At 35.7% G+C, this 20,307-nt stretch overlaps 1 non-coding gene across 1 annotated transcript; it reads right to left on the bottom strand.

The window, feature by feature from the left end:
- Window positions 1–5,940: 5,940 nt before the first annotated feature.
- On the bottom strand, window positions 5,941–6,048 carry LOC148567447 (small nucleolar RNA R71). Its single transcript, XR_015882462.1, has one exon. It is a non-coding gene; the product is annotated as a small nucleolar RNA R71 (small nucleolar RNA).
- Between the last annotated feature and the right edge of the window lie 14,259 nt (window positions 6,049–20,307).

Below are 20,307 nucleotides of genomic sequence, written 5' to 3'. Positions count from 1 at the left end.
TTTGTAACTCAAGTTATGGTCAGTTAAGTACGAAGAGGTCAGGCTGGACAGCTTAGCAATTCCTTCAGTTTCTTGTATTCCTTCCATTTTTGCATGCTTCCTTTCCATCCTCTAAGCCATCCTGCCCTATAAACCCTGAAAACACTTAACACACATATCAAGGCATTTAATGGTAATAAGAGGGGATTAAACATAGCAAATTTAAGGCCAAAGAAGCATGTTTTCAATCATAGCACAAAATTAGGAAGAAAAATGTAAAACCATGCAATTAGTATGAATAAGTGTGCAAAGACTTGATAAAAACTACTCAATTGAGCACAAGATAAACCATAAAATAATGGTTTATTATTTACCAAATTTGAAAAAGAAAAGTTTTCCTTTTATTGAAAATTTAGAATTTCTGGACTGGAATCATCTCTTTAACATCAAAAAGCCTGTTTACCCAATTTTGGTCAAAGAGTTTTATCCTAACATGACATATCATGAGGGCAGTGTTCATTCTTATGTTAAGGGCTGAGACATTGTTTTAAATGATAAAACAATTAGTGATTCATTGAAATATACTGATGTTGAGCCTTATGCTTATACTTCTGTTAAGTGGGATGAAGGAGTAGGTATATCTTTCAATGATGCTTTGGCTCATATTTGTGAACATGTTTCTTTGATTGATGGCATCACCCCAACTCATAAAGCCCTGGGTTATGAACGTGCTCAGTTGCACCGTATTGTAAATCACATCATACTCCCTCAGAGCGGTTCATATCAAAGGGTATCTTATACTGACACTCTTATTTTGTATGCCCTAGTCACTAAAACAGAAATTTCTTTTGCTTATTTGATAGTTAGATACATGTTTGACTCTGTTAGAAGTGAGAAAGACAAAGCCCTTCCTTATGACATGTTCGTAACTTGTATTTTTGAGCATTTTGGTGTTGACTTGTCCAATAAGGTTTATAAAAACAGACATTCATATCTAAAAGGGGGTGGTTCAGTGAAACAGCAAAAAGGACCTACTCGATCTGAGAGGGTGGTTCTAGATGATGAAGATGATGAGTTCATTCCTGAGGATTCTTCTCCTCCTTCCACTGAAGGAACTTCCATCTCCACTGGACAAAATTCTGCTCTGTTTAATGTTGTTCAAGATGCGGTCCAGGAATTTGTCTCGCAATCAAATCATATGATTGCCATGAGTAAGGAACAAAGGAAGCTAGCAAGCAAGCATGAGAATTTCCTCTTGAAATCAAGATATAGAGTGGCTATCTTCATGAAGTTCATTGATAACCTTTAACAAGATGAGGACCCTGCCACTGGTGCTGAGGAGGAAGTTGATTCAGAGAAAAATAGTTTAGATACCTAGATTTCTCTCATGAAGCTGCTGCAGTCTGCTCACTTTTGTCTCATAAAAACTGTTTCTCTTGTTACTTTTGAACTACTTTCTGTTATTTCGGATGACTGTAATACTTTAACTACTGCTGCATTTACTTCAAATTAATTTCGCATTTTAAACTGTGCATTAACACTTTCTTGCAGGTTTTAACGTGCGGATTTTACTTGATCTTGCCTACTTTCCACCCTTGATGACAAAAGGGGGAGTAGTAGCGTGTGTAGCGTGTGTTGTGAATTTTTAGTAGCTGCATATTTGCTGTGATTTTTACTACTACTATTATTCTTTTTGCATGAGAATTTGATTTGTAAATCTTGCTACTGCTGTGAGTTTTTGGCATGAGATTTTGAACTTGCTTTTATGTTATGTTATTGCTAGTCTCAATGCTCTGTTTTGGTTAAAGCATGATCAATTTCTAAAATGTTTTTTTTTTGTTAAAAGTGCTGATGTGACAAGTTGAATATTGGGCTGAATTTGTGTTTCTGGTTGTTTAAACTCCCTTAGTCAAGTTGAATTATGGGTAGCTCTTTATTATGCTCACTATAAGTATAATGTAAACAGGAACAAAAAAGGAAGAGCATAAATATAGGGGGAGCTACTCTTGAAAAGGATGGGGGAGCAACACAAAAGCAAGTAACATCATTCAAAGGGAAGTTTCTTAACTTTACTAAAATTCAATTCCTTTTGGTTAATGTTTAATACTGTTTGTCATCAAGGGGGAGATTGAAGAGTTAAGAAATTAACTAACATAAATGATGATGACTAATGAGCGGATAATTTATACGCTTTTTGGCATTATTTTTAGGTAGTTTTTAGTATAATTTAGTTAATTTTTATTATGTTTTTATTAGTTTTTATTCAAAAATCATATTTATGGACTTTAATACGAGTTTGTGTGTTTTTCTATGATTTTAGGTATTTTCTGTCTGAAATTGAGGGACCTGAGCAAAAATCTGATTAAGAGGCTGAAAAAGGACTGTAGATGTTGTTGGATTCTGACCTCCCTGCACTCGAAATGGATTTTCTGGAGCTACAGAAACCCAATTGGCGCGCTCTCAATTGTGTTGGAAAGTAGACATCCAGGGCTTTCCAGAAATATATAATAGTCCATACTTTGTCCGAGTTTTGATGACGAAAACTGGCGTTTAAACGCCAACTTCTTGCCCTATTCTGAAGTTAAACGCCAGAAACAGGTTACAAACCATAGTTAAACGCCACAAATAGGCTGCAACCTGGCGTTTAACTCCAAGAGAAGTCTCTATATGTGTAAAGCTCAATGCTCAGCCCAAGCACACATCAAGTGGGCCCCGGAAGTGGATTTCTGCATCATTTACTTACCTCTGTAAACCCTAGTAATTAGTTTAGTATAAATAGGAGTTTTTACTATTGTATTCGAAGTCTTGGTCATTCTTGTTCCCTCTCTGGGGCCGAAGCCAATGAACACCATTATCACTTATGTATTTTCAACGGTGAAGTTTCTACACCCCATAGATTAAGGTGTGGAGCTCTGCTGTTCCTCATGAATTAATGCAAAGTACTATTGTTTTTCTATTCAACTCAAGCCTATTTCTACTCTAAGATATTCATTCGCACACAAGAACATGATGAATGTGATGATTATGTGACGCTCATCACCATTCTCACCTATGAACGCGTGCCTGACAACCACTTCCGTTCTACATGCAAACAAGCTTGACTGTGTATCTCTTGGGTTTCTAATCGAAGATTAAAACCTTCGTGGTATAGGCTAGAATTATTGGCGGCCATTCCTGAGATCCAGAAAGTCTAAACCTTGTCTGTGGTATTCCGAGTAGGATTTGGAAAGGGATGACTGTGACGAGCTTCAAACTCGCGAGTGTTGGGCGTAGTGACAGACGCAAAAGGATCAATGGATCCTATTCCAACATGATCGAGAACCGACAGATGATTAGCCGTGCGGTGACAGCGCATTTGGACCATTTTCACTGAGAGGACAGACGATAGCCATTGACAACGGTGATCCCCAACATACAGCTTGCCATGGAAAGGAGTATGAATGATTGAATAAAGGCAGTAGGAAAGCAGAGATTCAGAAGGAGCAAAGCATCTCCATATGCTTATCTGAAATTCTCACCAATGAATTACATAAGTATCTCAATCTTATTTTATGTTCTATTTATCTTTTAATTATCAAAATCCCATAACCATTTGAATCTGCCTGACTGTGATTTGCAAGATGACCATAGCTTGCTTCAAGCCGACAATCTCCGTGGGATCGACCCTTACTCACGTAAGGTTTATTACTTGGACGACTCAGTGCACTTGCTGGTTAGTTGTGTAGAGTTGTGAAAAAGAATTGAGATTATGATCATGCGTACCAAGTTGTTGGCACAGTTGAGATCACAATTTTGTGCACCAAGTTTTTGGCGCCGTTGCTGGGGATTGTTCGAGTTTGGACAACTGACGTTTCATCTTGTTGCTCAGATTAGGTAATTTTATTTTATTTTTAAGCTTTTTATTTCTTATTTTCGAAAAAAATACAAAATCTTTTTTCTTCTTTTTCGTTTTTCCCAAAATAATTTTCAAAAAAAAAATTAATAAAATCATAAAAACCAAAAATAATTTTGTTTCTTGTTTGAGTCAAGTGTCAATTTTTAAGTTTGGTGTCAATTGCATTTTTTTAATTTTTCTTTAAATTTTTGAAGAACACCTGCATGAAACTGTTCTTTATAATCTTCAAGTTGTTCTTGATGATTTTCCTTATTTGATCTTTGCATTTTCTTGTTTTGTGTCTTTTCTTGTTTTTCATATGCATTTTCAATTTGTTAGTGTCTAAATATTGAAAATTTCTAAGTTTGGTGTCTTGCATGTTTTTCTTTTCATAAAAATTTTCAAAAATAAGTCTTGATGTTCATCTTGATCTTCAAAGTGTTCTTGGTGTTCATCTTGACATTCAAAGTGTTCTTGCATGTATTTTTTATTTTGATCTTAAATTTTTATGTGTTGTTTCATTTTTGTTGTTTAATAGAAAAAGAGAACAACATAAAAATGATATCTTTTTTTTCTCTCTTCTCATTAAAAAATCAAAAATAAAAAAAAATATCTTTTCCTTATTTAGCTCATAATTTTCGAAAATTTGGTTTGATTTAGTCAAAAGTTTTAAAAATCTAGTTGTTTCTTATGAGTCAAGTCAAATTTTCAATTTAAAAATCCTATCTTTTCAAAACTTTTTCAAAAATCAAATCTTTTTCATTTTCTATAGATATTTTCGAAAATTTTAAAAAATTTATTTTCAAAATCTTTTTCTTATTTTTATTTCATATTTTTGAAATTAATGCTAACAAATAATGTGATTGATTCAAAAATTTTAAGCTTGTTACTTGCCTAGTAAGAAAGGTTCAATCTTTAAATTTTAGAATCATAAATTTTTGTTTCTTGTTAGTCAAGTAATTAACTTTAATTTCAAAAAAAATCAAATCTTTTTAAATTTATTTTTCAAATCTTTTTCAAAATGATTTTCAATCGTATCTTTTTCAAAATCAATTTCAAAATCTTTTCTAACTTCTTATCTTTTCAAAATTGATTTTTAAATCTTTTTCAATTAACTACTTGACTTTTTGTTTGTTTTACTATTTCTTATCTTTTTCAAAACCACCTAACTAATTTTCTCTCTCTAATTTTCAAAAATTCCTCCCCACTTTTTCAAATTCATTTTTAATTAACTAATTGTTTTAAATTTTAATTTAATTTTATTTCTCTTTTTAATTTTCGAATTCTAACTAATAATTAAAATAAAAACAAAAATATTTTCTTTTTATTCTTTTTAAATTCGAAATTCTCTCTCTCTCATTTTTTCTATTTATTTATTTATTTACTAACACTCTTCTCTTCTACTCATAATTCGAATCCCATCTTCTTCTCTGTGTTCGAATTTTTCTCTTCTCCTTCTTCTATTCTTCTCTTCTTCTACTCACATAAAGGAATCTCTATACTGTGATATTGAGGATTTCTCTTCTTTTCTGTTCTCTTCTTTTTCATATGAGCAGGAACAGGGATAAAGACATTCTTATTGAAGCTGATCCTGAACCTGAAACGACTCTTAAGAGGAAACTAAGAGAAGCTAAAGAACAACCCTCTGGAGAGGACCTGACAGAAATTTTCGAAAAGGAAGGAGACATGGCTGAACCCAATAACAATGGTGGAGATGCAAGGAAGATGCTTGGTGACTTTATTGCACCCTCTTCTAAATTCTATGGAAGAAGCATCTCAATTCCTGCCATTGGAACAAATAACTTTGAGCTTAAGCCTCAATTAGTTTCTCTAATGTAACAGAATTGCAAGTTTCATGGACTTCCATTGGAAGATCCTCATCAGTTCTTAGCTAAATTCTTGCAAATCTGTGACACTGTCAAGACCAATGGAGTTGATTCGAGGTCTACAGGCTTATGCTTTTCCCTTTTGCTGTAAGAGACAGAGCTAGAACATGGTTGGATTCACAACCTAAGGAAAGCCTAAACTCTTGGGAAAAGCTGGTCAGTGCTTTCCTGGCCAAATTCTTTCCACCTCAAAAGATGAGCAAGCTTAGAGTGGAAATCCAAACCTTCAGACAGAAGGAAGGTGAGTCCCTCTATGAAGCTTGGAAAAGATATAAGCGATTGATCAAAAGGTGTCCTACTGACATGCTTCCAGAATGGAGCATCATATGTATATTCTATCATGGTTTGTCTGAGTTGTCAAAAATGTCATTAGACCATTCTGCAGGAGGATCTCTTCATCTAAAAACCCCTGCAGAAGCTCAGGAACTCATTGAAATGGTTGCAAATAACCAATTCATGTACACCTCTAAGAGGAGTCCTGTGAACAATGGGACGCCTCAGAAGAAGGGAGTTCTTGAAATTGATACTCTAAATGCCATATTGGCTCAGAACAAAATATTGACTCAGCAAGTCAATATGATTTCTCAGAGTCTGAATGGATTGCAAGCTGCATCCAATAGTACTAAAGAAGCATCTTCTGAAGAAGAAGCTTATGATCCTAAGAACCCTGCAATAGCAGAGGTGAATTACATGGAGAATCCTATGGAAATACCTATAACCCTTCATGGAGAAATCATCCAAAATTCTCATGGAAAGACCAATAGAAGCCTCAACAAGGCTTCAATAATAATGGTGGAAGAAATAGGTTTAGCAATAGCAAGCCTTTTCCATCATCTTCTCAGCAACAGACAGAGAATTCTGAACAGAGCCATTCTGGCCTGGCAACCATAGTCTCTGATCTATCTAAGACCACACTAAGTTTCATGAATGAAACAAGGTCCTCCATTAGAAATTTGGAGGCACAGGTGGGTCAGCTGAGTAAGAAGATTACTGAAACTCATCCCAGTACTCTCCCAAGCAATATAGAAGAAAATTCCAAGAGAGAGTGCAAGGCCATAACCATGACCAACATGGCCGAACCTGGAGAGAGTGAGGAGGACATGAGTCCCAGTAAGAAAAGCCTCATGGGACGTCCTCTGGACAGAAAGGAGTTTCTCTTTGAGGAACCAAAGGAATCTGAGGCTCATACAGAGACCATAGAGATTCTATTGAACTTCCTTCTGCCATTCATGAGCTCTGATGAATATTCTTCATCTGAAGAGGATGAAGACATCACCGAAGAGCAAGTTACTAAGTATATAGGAGCAATCATGAAGTTGAATGCCAAGTTATTTGTTAATGAGACTTGGGAGGATGAACCCCCCTTGCTCACCAATGAACTGAATACATTAATGAGGCAAACATTACCTCAGAAGAAACCGGATCCCGAAAAATTCTTCATACCTTGTACCATAGGCACCATGACCTTTGAGAAGGCTCTGTGTGACCTGGGGTCAGGGATAAACCTCATGTCATTCTCTGTAATGGAGAAACTGAGAATCTTTGAGGTACAAGCTGCAAGAATCTCACTAGAGATGGCAGATAAATCAATGAAACAGGCTTATAGACTAGTAGAGGATGTGCTAGTAAAGGTTGAAGGCCTTTACATCCCTGCTGACTTCATAATCCTAGACATTGGGAAGGATGAGGATGAATCCATCATCCTTGGTAGACCCTTCCTAGCCACAGCAAAAGCTGTGATTGATGTTAACAGAGGAGAGTTGGTCCTTCAGTTGAATGAGGACTACCTTGTATTTAAGTTTCAAGGTTCTCCTTCTGTAACCATGGAGAGGAAGCATGAAAAGCTTCTCTCAATACAGAGTCAAACAAAACCCCCACATTCAAACTCTAAGTTTGGTGTTGGAAGGCCACAACCAAGCTCTAAGTTTAGTGTTGAGAGGCCCCAACCCTGCTCTGATTATCTGTGAGGCTCCATGAGAGCTCACTGTCAAGCTATTGACATTAAAGAAGCGCTTATTGGGAGGCAACCCAATGTTATTTAATTATATCTATTTATTTTCCATTGTTATTTTATATTTTTTTTAGGTTGATGATCATGTGAAGTCACAAAAACAACTGAAAAATTAAAAATATAATGAAAAACAGCATTAAAAATAGCTCACCTTGGAAGAAGAGCTTACTGGCGTTTAAACACCAGTAAGAAGCATCAGACTAGCGTTTAACGCCAGAAAGAAGCATCAAGCTGGTGTTAAATGCCAGAAACAAGCTACAGTCTGGCGTTTAACGCCAGAAACAAGCACCAACTTGGCGTTAAACGCCAATAAAGGGAGAAAAGCTGGCGTTAAATGCCAGAAACAAGCAGCAACCTGGCGTTTAACGCCAGAAGTGCACTCTAAGGGCGTTTTACACGCCTAAATGGAGCAGGGATGATAAGTCCTTGATCCTTCAGGATCTGTGGATCCCACAGGATCCCCACCTACCCCACCTCTCTCTCTCTCTCTCTCTCTCACCTTTTCATAACACTCTTCCCCAAACACCCATCACCAATCACCTCCATAACTTTTCCCCAAAAACCCCACCTACCTCCAAATTCAAAATCTATTCCCTCCCAAACCCAACCCTAATACACGAAACCTAACCCTCCCCCCACCCCTATATATCCTCCTCACCACTCCTTCATTTTCACACATTACAACCACTACTTCTACCCCTTGGCCGAACCACATCTCCCTCCATCTCCTCCATTTTCTTCTTCTTCTACTACTTTCTTTCTTCTTTTGCTCGAGGACGAGCAACCTTTTAAGTTTGGTGTGGTAAAAGCAATACTTTTTATTTTTCCATAACCATTAATGGCACCTAAGGCCAGAAAAACCTCAAGAAAGAGGAAAGGGAAGGCAATTGCTTCCACCTCTGAGTCATGGAAGATAGAAAGATTCATCTCAAGGTCCATCAAGACCACTTCTATGAAGTTGTGGCGAAGAAAAAGGTGATCCCTGAGGTCCCTTTTAAGCTCAAAAAGGGCGAATATCCGGAGATCCGACAAGAGATTAGAAGAAGAGGATGGGAAGTTCTCTCCAATCCTATTCAACAAGTCGGAATCTTAATGGTTCAAGAGTTCTATGTAAATGCATGGATCACTAGGAACCATGATCAAAGTATGAACCCGAATCCAAAGAATTGGCTTACAATGGTTCGGGGGAAATACTTAGATTTCAGTCCGGAAAATGTAAGGTTGGCGTTCAACTTGCCAATGATACAAGAAAATGCATGCCCCTACACTAGAAGGGTCAACTTTGATCAAAGGTTGGACCAAGTCCTCATGGATATATATGTGGAAGGAGCTCAATGGAAAATTGACTCAAGAGGCAAGCCGGTTCAATTGAGAAGGCATGACCTTAAGCCTGTGGCTAGAGGATGGTTGGAGTTCATCTAACGCTCTATCATTCCTACTAGCAACTGATCCGAAGTAACTGTGGATCGGGCCATCATGATCCATAGTATCATGATTAGGGAGGAAGTGGAAGTTCATGCGATTATACCGCAAGAACTCTACAAGGTGGCTAACAAGTCCTCCACTTTGGCAAGGTTAGCCTTTTTCTCACCTCATTTGTCACCTCTGCAATTCGGTTGGGATTGTTATAGAGGGAGACATCCTCATTGAAGAGGACAAGCCCATCACTAAAAAGAGGATGGATCAAACAAGAGAGCCCACTAATGGACCTCTACAAGAGCATGAGAAAATTCCTCATCATGAAATCCCTGAGATGCCTCAAGGGATGCACTTTCCCCTCACAAAACTATTGGAAGAAAATTAATACCTCCCTAGGAGAATTAAGTTCCAACATGGGACAACTAAGGGTGGAGCACCAAGAGCATTCCATCCTCCTCCATGAAATTAGAGAAGATTAAAGAGCTATGAAGGAGGAGCAACAAAGGCAAGAAAGAGACATAGAGGAGCTCAAGAGCACCATTGGTTCTTCAAGAGGAAGAAGACGCCACCCTCACTAAGGTGGATCCGTTCCTTAATCTCATTGCCTATTTATTTTTCTCTATTTTCGTTATCTATGCTTATTTATGTTTGTGTCTTATTACATGATCACTAGTGTCTATGTCTTAAAGCTATGAATGTCCTATGAATCCATCACCTTTCTTAAATGAAAATATTTTTAATTACAAAAGAACAAGAAGTACATGATTTTAAATTCATCATTGAAATTAGTTTAATTATTTTGATGTGGTGACAATACTTTTTGTTTTCTGAATGAATGCTTGAACAGTGCATATGTCTTTTGAATTTGTTGTTTATGAATGTTGAAATTGTTGGCTCTTGAAAGAATAATGAAAAAGGAGAAATGTTATTTGATAATCTGAAAAATCATAAAAATTGATTCTTGAAGCAAGAAAAGCAGTGAATAAAAAGCTTGCAGAAAAAAAAAATATGCGGAAAAAAAAAGAGAAAGAAAAAGAAAAAGCAAGCAGAAAAAGCCAAGAGCTCTTTAAACCAAAAGGCAAGAGCAAAAAGCCAGTAGCCCTTAAAACCAAAAGGCAAGGGTAAAATAAAAAGGATCCAAGGCTTTGAGCATTAATGGATAGGAGGGCCTAAAGGAACAAAATCTTGGCCTAAGCGGCTAAACCAAGCTGTCTCTAACCATGTGCTTGTGGCGTGAAGGTGTCAAGTGAAAAGCTTGAGACTGAGCGGTTAAAGTCGTGATCCAAAGCAAAAAGAGTATGCTTAAGAACTCTGGACACCTCTAATTGGGGACTTTAGCAAAGCTGAGTCATAATCTGAAAATGTTCACCTAGTTATGTGTCTGTGGCATTTATGTATCCGGTGGTAATACTGGAAAACAAAGTGCTTAGGGCCACGGCCAAGACTCATAAAGTAGCTGTGTTCAAGAATCAACATACTGAACTAGAAGAATCAATAGCACTATCTAAATTCTGAGTTCCTATAGATGCCAATCATTCTAAACTTCAAATGATAGAGTGAGATGCCAAACCTGTTTAGAGGCAAAAAGCTACTAGTCCCGCTCATCTAATTGGAACTAAGTTTCATTGATATTTTGGAATTTATAGTATATTCTCTTCTTTTTATCCTATTTGATTTTCAGTTGCTTGGGGACAAGCAACAATTTAAGTTTGGTGTTGTGATGAGCAGATATTTTATACGCTTTTTGGCATTGTTTTTAGGTAGTTTTTAGTATAATTTAGTTAATTTTTACTATGTTTTTATTAGTTTTTATTCAAAAATCACATTTTTGGACTTTAATATGAGTTTGTGTGTTTTTCTGTGATTTTAGGTATTTTCTAGCTGAAATTGAGAGACGTGAGCAAAAATCTGATTCAGAGGCTGAAAAAGGACTGCAGATGCTGTTGGATTCTGACCTCCCTGCACTCGAAATTTATTTTCTAGAGCCATAGGAACCCAATTGTCGTGCTCTCAATTGCGTTGGAAAGTAGACATCCAGGGCTTTCCAGAAATATATAATAGTCCATACTTTGCCTGAGTTTTGACGATGCAAACTGGCATTTAAACGCCAACTTCCTGCCCTATTCTGAAGTTAAACGCCAGAAACAGGATACAAACCAGAGTTAAACGCCACAAACAGGCTGCAACCTGGTGTGTAACTCCAAGAGAAGTCACTACACGTGTAAAGCTCAATTCTCAGCCCGAGCGCACACCAAGTGGGCCCCGGAAGTGGATTTCTGCATCATTTACTTACCTCTGTAAACCCTAGTAATTAGTTTAGTATAAATAGGACTTTTTACTATTGTATTCGAAGTCTTGGTCAATCTGGTTCCCTCTCTGGGGCCGAAGCCAATGAACACCATTATCACTTATGTATTTTCAACGGTGGAGTTTCTACACCCCATAAATTAAGGTGTGGAGCTCTGCTGTTCCTCATGAATTAATGTAAAGTACTATTGTTTTTCTATTCAACTCAAGCTTATTTCTTCTCTAAGATATTCATTCGCACACAAGAACATGATGAATGTGATGATTATGTGACGCTCATCACTATTCTCACCTATGAACGCGTGCCTGACAACCACTTCCGTTCTACATGCAAACAAGCTTGAATGTGTATCTCTTGGGTTTCTAATCGAAGATTAAAACCTTCGTGGTATAGGCTAGATTTATTGGTGGCCATTCCTAAGATCTGAAAAGTCTAAACATTGTCTGTGGTATTCCGAGTAGGATCTGGGAAGGGATGACTGTGACGAGCTTCAAACTCGCAAGTGTTGGGCGTAGTGACAGACGCAAAAGGATCAATGGATCCTATTCCAACATGATCGAGAACCGACAGATGATTAGCCGTGCGGTGACAGTGCATTTGGACCATTTTTACTGAGAGAACGGACGGTAGCCATTGACAACGGTGATCCCCCAATATACAGCTTGCCATGGAAAGGAGTATGAATGATTGAATGAAGGCAGTAGAAAAGCAGAGATACAGAAGGAGCAAAGCATCTCCATACGCTTATCTGAAATTCTCACCAATGAATTACATAAGTATCTCTATCTTATTTTATGTTCTATTTATCTTTTAATTATCAAAATTCTATAACCATTTGAATCTGCCTGACTGAGATTTGCAAGATGACCATAGCTTGCTTCAAGCCGATAATCTCCGTGGGATCGACCCTTACTCACGTAAGGTTTATTACTTGGACGACCCAGTGCACTTGCTGGTTAGTTGTGTGGAGTTGTGAAAAATAATTGAGATTATGATTGTGCGTACCAAGTTGTTGGCGCAGTTGATATCACAATATCGTGCACCAATGACAAACATTAGATTATTGGGCTAATTATCCAATTAATTTTGATTATTTTGGTTGAGTGTTGCAGGCCAAAATTCATTATTGTAGTAGCCCAATATGAAAGAAATGAGATATGCTGGTTGACTACAAAATAATAAACAACCCAAAAGGAATCAAAGCAATGAAATTAGATAGGCCAAAGAAATCAAACGGGCTGCATGAATGATATCCGATCCAAGCCCGAGAGCAAGCAATTCCCTCCAATTTGCTTTTACCAAAAGTAACGTTCACCTTTTTCCCTCTTGGTCAGAAATCAGAGAAGTGAGAAAGAGCTTAGTTCCTAAGCTATTCACCAAAGACGCAAGAAAGAGAAGGTTTAGCAAAAAATGTTGAAGTCTAATCACCCACATCAATCTGTATCAAGAGTAATCAGAAGCTAAATGTGATTTATTTCCTTCGACATGCATCTCATTTTCTTTTCTTCATCTCTGTTCAACACTGCTGTAAATCTATGGTCAAAAGTGTGTCTTTGGGACCAAGTTATGTTTCAATGGCTAAGATCTGGGTTTACCATTGAAAATAATTATTTCTGCTGATTATGTGACTTTCGGTCAACAAAGAAGGTCAGAACCACAACTTCTAATTTGGGGATTGACTGGAAAAGTGACATGGTGAGTTGGTGAAGCACACAAATCGATGGTTGACCTATGAGAGAGCAACTCAGCAACATGCAAGGAGATACAAAAGTAGATTATTCATCATTCTGAAGCTAAGGAGAGATAACCAGTATTTTAAGGTTTATGTTCTGAGAAGAGTTCTCTGAAAAAGTTCATCAACTTAGACAGTGCTTCCTAGTCAAAGGAGCATTCCGCCAGAATGAGGAACTAAATAAGAGGCAAGCAAATCTGGTTTATCACATAGCAAAGAGGTTGTTGAAGCATTAATCTCCTTCATGTTTTACAGAATGCATTTTTCTTTTCAATGTTTATTTTTCTGTAATTTCTTAAGGTAAAAGGCTGAATGAGAGAGTCATTGAAAGAGACTAAGAGTGAAAAGAGGCAGAGAGATACACATGAGTGAAAAGCCTAGAGTGATTTCAGATTTCTTTAGGTTGATTCTATGTCTTGTATCTTGTACCTATGAGGTACCCCTTTCTTAATTGGGTGAGCACTAAGAGTAAAGAGTTAGGTATTAGCATAGCCAAAGTCAAGTTAGGTTAGAACTTGAGAGTGAAAAGATTGTGTCAATCCTGTGGAATTGGTGTATGTAATACTTTAATTATAGTGGAAATTCCACCAGTGTTATGGTGGAGACTGGATGTAGGTTGCATTGCACAAGGCAACCAAACCAGGATACATGATGGTGTCAGCTCATCTCTTCCCTGCTCTGTTCTGTTCTCTGATATTTATGAGACAAAATGAAATTATCTCATAAATTTTTTGCTACTGAGTTCAAACAGATTCACTCTGAAAGTTTGTTTTAAAAGGGTTATTTTATTAAAGTTAAAGAAGGTCACAGATTCAACCACCCCTTCTCAGCCTTCCACAACCTTCAAAAAATATGTCAGATTTGCATCGCTAAATTTGTGAGTTTTGGCAGCATAGGACGGGCCAGCCCGTCCATTCGGCGGAACGTTATCTATTTTTTCCTTTTCTTAAATTAATAAAAAGAGTAGTTATTGTGCTACAGAAATTAACAATTATATAATTTTTAAACGCACTTTATTTATTTTTTTATTCTTTTTTTATTAACTTTATATATTTTATTTTACACTTTTATATATATGTTCAAATTATGTGAATTATTTCTTAAAATAATGATGATTCTATTGATAAATATTATTTTAAATAATTCTATTAAAATTAAAAATTTGGATGAAGATAGTGAAAAAATTGTATAGTATTTTGTCTATTTTTAATTTGGATGTAATTTATTATTATTATTTTTATATTAAATTTAATTAATTTTATAAATTAAATAGAAATTAAGTGCACTAGCTCATAGACTAGCCAACACACTATAAAGCGAGATAAAATAGCATTTTGAGTCTACTTTATTTGATGGGACGGACCGAACTATCCTCTTTTTGAAGAGGAACAGACTACTCGCACATTTGCCACCCCTTACTCTTTTAGTGATTTTATTTTTTAAATTCCAAATCTTTAACAATGCAAGTTTTAGGTTAGGCTAAGTTTAATAATAGATTAGATTTGGTACCTACAAAATTACAAGTTGAAAATTTACTTCTTGACATTTAAGAATTGTTTTACATCATAATAAATTCTTTCTAAGGTTTGATTTGGTAGTTTTTCGTACTAGAATGTTCGGAATCGAACTTGAAAGTTAATTCTAATTAGGCTTCGTGAATCATAACCAAATAAGGAGGACAATCTACAAAAATATTCCGATACTTAAGTTAGCTTTATCTTTTATTAGAGTATATGAGAGAATGGTACTTTGTATGATTATCTCTTTCTATTTTATAACTGTAGTTGGTATTATCTTCCGTTTTCATGTCTTAATTAATTGATCTAATTATCATTTACATTTAGGTGAATTCTATGGTGTAGAAAGAAAAAATTTTTTACACCTATAAATTTGTGTTGTCTCAATAAATAGATGATTAATTATTTTACATGATAGTGGATTTTATGTACTGATTTTTTCTCGTATTTAAATTATTTTACAAAGAGAAATACAAAATAATGGTTTCAGTTTATGAGTTTATAAACTTATAATACTATGCATACTATTCACTCATTTAATACGTAACATTCATTATTATTGCAATAAAAAATAAAAGTGAATTTTTTCTATTTTTTCTATTGATATTGTTAATTGTTAAGTGTATTATTTATTACATAATATATTCTTTTATATTTTTTCTGTTTTATTTAAAATTGCATATAGAAAATTACACTTTATCTTATTTATTAAAAAAATGAATAATTTATTCCCCAAGTATAATTACTATTCTTACTAGTGATTCTTTTATGATAATTAACTCCCATATATTTTTAATTTTTATATAAAAATTAAAAATATATGGGAGTTAATTATCAGAGTGGGTTGATGTTATTGATTATTCTCTTAAAAAAGAGTAATTTTTATTATCTTGGATTTTACAAATTTGGGAAAAAAGAAACTGAAAACTAATTTTGAATAGTTACAATTCGTTTAACTTTATTGTAAAATAAATTTAAAGAATCAATTTCTCTTTGAAACAAATTATAGAAAAAAATGATTGTATTACTATTATTATTCAAAAACATAAAATTTATCTTTATTATTAAAAAATAAAATTAGTCTTTTATATAATACTTGTATATATATAAGAATGAGAATGTTATACTAAAATTTAACCAATACATAAAAAATTAATTTTTAAATTTTAAGATATTATTTTGTTCTTATATATTTTTTAGTTAAGAATAAAATTAAAATTAACTCGTATAAATATATATTAATGGATATATGTTTCAATAAATTAAAATTGTGTGATAAAATGAAAAAACGTGCTTTAAGATTTACAGATAACAAAAAAACCTGGCCTCAACCCAAAATGCTTTCTTTTGTGCAAAAATAAAAGAATTATAATACATTATAATTAATCATGATAAATATATTTATTTGGTTAATTATATAGTACAGATCAAGTTGATATAGAGAGAGATTGATGCAGTGAGGAATTGACGCTTATGGTTGTGAATCTGCTGTTGTTGTCAGATGGAGCAGTAATTTGTTGGCAGTGAGCGGCTTGGTGGTTGTGAGCCGTGAGGCTTCCATATTGGGTTGAAAGGTGGGTCTCGATCAGTTTTGTGTGGGTCAGTATTTTATTGGGTATGTAACCATATTGCTGCCAAAAAATAATAATGGACCTTGAATTGTTTGCAAGGTGGGGGCAATATCCTCTTTTTGTTAGTTCTTCATAAATAGGTTTATAGATAAACCCTTAAATTAAGTATAATTAAAAATCAACGCATTGTTACTGCTCAAAAAAGGAAAAACATCAATATGTTATTGTTGTGTGTGATAAGACGAAGATAAAAATCTACAAATTAGTTACAGTAACATTGTTTTATGTCTATGTTCATAGGAGATATAGACACAATTACTAGGGCTGGAAAAATGGGCCGGCCCGCCTCAACCCGTCCCGTTTCGTTTAAGCCCGTACCATAAATAGGGTGGGCTAGTCTGTTCCGCCAATTAAATTGGGTTCAAAATGCTAGTCCGCCCTACTTTATGGCGGATTAGTGGGCTGGCAGGTTAGCCCGTTTGATTTTTTTTAAATTAAAAAATTAAATACAAATAAAATATTTAAATTATAATATAATTTTTTTATTATCTTTTTGTTAATTTTTAACTTCAATAAAATTGTTCAAAATAATATTTATCAATAGAATCATCTTCATTTTAAAAAATAAATCACATAGTTTAAACATATATACGAAATTGTAAAATAAAAATAAATAAAGTTAATAACTAAAAGAAGAATAAAAATAAAAAATGAAAAAAAAGTATTTGAAAATTATATAATTATTAATTTTGTAGTAGTAATCACTCTTTTATTTAATAAAAAAAAAAGAAAAAATAAAATCCTTGGCTCAGCGCGTCGGTCCGTCCCGCCTCGCCAAAAACTCGCAAATTTGGCGGTATGGGTTTGGCGGATTTTTTTAATTTCCAAAATCTAGTCCGACCCGCTGTTTTTAGCGAGTTTGGTGAGTCGGCCCGACGGGTCTGACCCGTTTTGCCACCCCTAACAATTACACCTGTATATTATTTGGTTAGTGAGGTATTAATTTTTGAAGGATATGGTTATACACAACTACACAAGTATACATAGAATTCGTGTATTTACTGTCCTTATAAAAAATGAGACATTGAGACACATTTAATAAGGAACAATTTTTTACATTTTTATCTATAGTTATTTTTGGGGCTAAGTACGATTTTGGTCCTTAACGTAGAAGCTGAAAATTTTTTTCATTCTCAGCCTTTTTTTGCCTACAAAATGGTCCCGGAGGTTTAACTTAATTTTAAAATCGTCCTTTTTACTAAAATTTTTATTTTTATTACCAAATTACCCCTAATTAAAAAAATATAAAAAAAGAAAAATCGGTTAAAGGGCTGGGGAATAGGGGAAGCTCTTCACACGAGGGGTTCAGGGAAGAAAAGGGAGAAGGGAAGATGGGGAAGGAAAGGGAAAGAGAATTCGCCGCCGTTGCTCCTCGCCGCAGCCGCTGCTCGTCGTCGTTCGGCCGCTGGATCTCGCCGTTGCTTCTGCTTGATCTCGCCGCTGCTCTGTTGGTTCGAGGATAGAACAGGGGAAGGCTTCGATGGTTTTATGATGGTGGGTGGATGAGAGGCCGACGGTGATAGTGGAGCTCAAAGAAGATGGCGCAAACTGTAGGTGAGCCGAGGGAGGAGAAGAGGGTGGTGCACGAATTGTGAATCACACTTTTCACAACTCATACAACTAACCAGCAAGTGCACTGGGTCGTCCAAGTAATACCTTACGTGAGTAAGGGTCGAATCCCACGGAGATTGTTGGCTTGAAGCAATCTATGGTTATCTTGTAACTCTTAGTCAGGATATCAATTTTATTTATCAGTTTGAATTGCGAGAAATAAAAGAGCATGAAATAAATACTTGTTCTGCAGTAATGGAGAATATGTTGGAGTTTTGGAGATGCTTTGTCTTCTGAATCTCTACTTTTCCCCTGTCTTCTTCTTCACGCACGCAAGGTTCCTCCTATGGCAAGCTGTATGTTGGTGGATCACCGTTGTCAATGGCTACCATCCGTCCTCTCAGTGAAAATGGTCCAGGTGCGCTGTCACCGCCCGGCTAATCATCTGTCGGTTCTCACCCATGCTGGAATAGGATCCATTGGTCCTTTTGCGTCTGTCACTACGCCCAACCTTTGTGAGTTTGAAGCTCGTCACAGTCATTCAATCCTTGAATCCTACTCAGAATACCACAGACAAGGTTTAGACTTTCCGGATTCTCAAGAATGCTGCCAATGGATTCTAGCTTATACCACGAAGATTCTGATTAAGGAACCCCAGAGATACTTATTCAATCTAATGTAGAACGGAGGTGGTTGTCAGGCACGCGTTCATGGGTTGAGAATGGTGATGAGTGTCACGGATCATCACATTCATCATATTGAAATGCGAATAAATATCTTAGATAGAAACAAGTGTGTTTGAATAGAAAACAGAAGTAATTGTATTAATTCATCGAGACATAGCAGAGCTCCTCACCCCCAACAATGGAGTTTAGAGACTCATGCCGTCAAAGAGTACAAAGTTCAGAGCTAAAATGTCATGAGGTACAAAATAAATCTCTAAAAGTTGTTTAAATACTAAACTAGTAACCTAGGTTTACAGAAAATGAGTAAACTAAGATAGATAGTGTAGAAATCCACTTCTGGGGCCCACTTGGTGTGTGCTGGGACTGAGACTTAAGCTTTACACGTGCCTAGGCTATTTTTGGAGATAAACGCCAGGTTGTAACCTGTTTTGGGCGTTTAACTCCAACTTGTAACTTGTTTCTGGCATTTAACGCCAGACTGCAACATGAAATTGGCGTTGAACACCAGTTTGCATTGTCTATCCTTGAGCAAAGTATGGACTATTATATATTGCTGGAAAGCCTTGGATGTCTACTTTCCAACGCAATTAGGATCGCGCCAATTGGACTCCTATAGCTTGAGCAAATCCATTCCGAGTGCAGAGAGGTCAGAATCCAACAGCATCAGCAGTCCTTTTTCAGCCTGAATCAGAGTTTTTCTCCGCTCCCTCAATTTCAGCCAGAAAATACCTGAAATTACAGAAAATCACACAAACTCATAGTAAAGTCCAGAAATATGAATTTTTCCTAGAAACTAATGAAAATATACTAAAAACTAACTAAAACATACTAAAAACTACATGAAATTAACCCACCAAAAAGCGTATAAAATATCCGCTCATCACAACACCAAACTTAAACTGTTGCTTGTCCCCAAACAACTAGATAAATAAAATAGAATACAAATAAGTCAAGAAGCAATAATATCTCAGACTTTTTGAGTGAAGCTCAGATTCTAATTAGATGAGCGGGACTAGTAGCTTTTTGATTCCGAACAGTTTTGGCATCTCACTTTATCCATTGAAGCTTAGAATGATTGGCATCTATAGGAACTTAGAATTCAGATAGTGTTATTGATTCTCCTAGTTCAGTATGTTGATTCTTGAACACAGCTACTTTATGAGTCTTGGCCGTGGCCTTAAGCACTTTGTTTTCTAGTATTACCACCGGATACATAAATGCCACAGACACATAATTGGGTGAACCTTTTCAGATTGTGACTCAGCTTTGCTAAAGTCCCCAATTAGAGGTGTCCAGGGTTCTTAAGCACACTCTTCTTTTTTGCTTTGGACCTTGACTTTAACCGCTCAGTCTCAAGTTTTCACTTGACACCTTCATGCCACAAGCACATGGTTAGGGACAGCTTGATTTAGCTGCTTAGGCCAGGATTTGATTCCTTTTGGCCCTCCTATCCACTGATGCTCAAAGCCTTGGATCCCTTTTATTACCCTTGCCTTTTGGTTTTAAGGGCTATTGGCTTTTTCTGCTTGCTTTTTCTTTTTCTTTTTCTTTTTCTTTTTCTTTTATTTTTCGCCATTTTTTTCTGCAAGCTTTTGTATTCACTGCTTTTTCTTGCTTCAAGAATCATTTTTATGATTTTTCAGATTATCAAATAACATTTCTCCTTTTTCATCATTCTTTCAAGAGCCAAGATATTTAACATTCATAAACATC

The sequence above is a fragment of the Arachis ipaensis genome, chromosome B4 (assembly GCF_059453495.1).
Source record: "Arachis ipaensis isolate K30076 ecotype BB chromosome B4, ASM5945349v1, whole genome shotgun sequence".
Taxonomy (NCBI): domain Eukaryota; kingdom Viridiplantae; phylum Streptophyta; class Magnoliopsida; order Fabales; family Fabaceae; genus Arachis; species Arachis ipaensis.
This window is presented reverse-complemented; position numbering and strand designations above follow the sequence as displayed.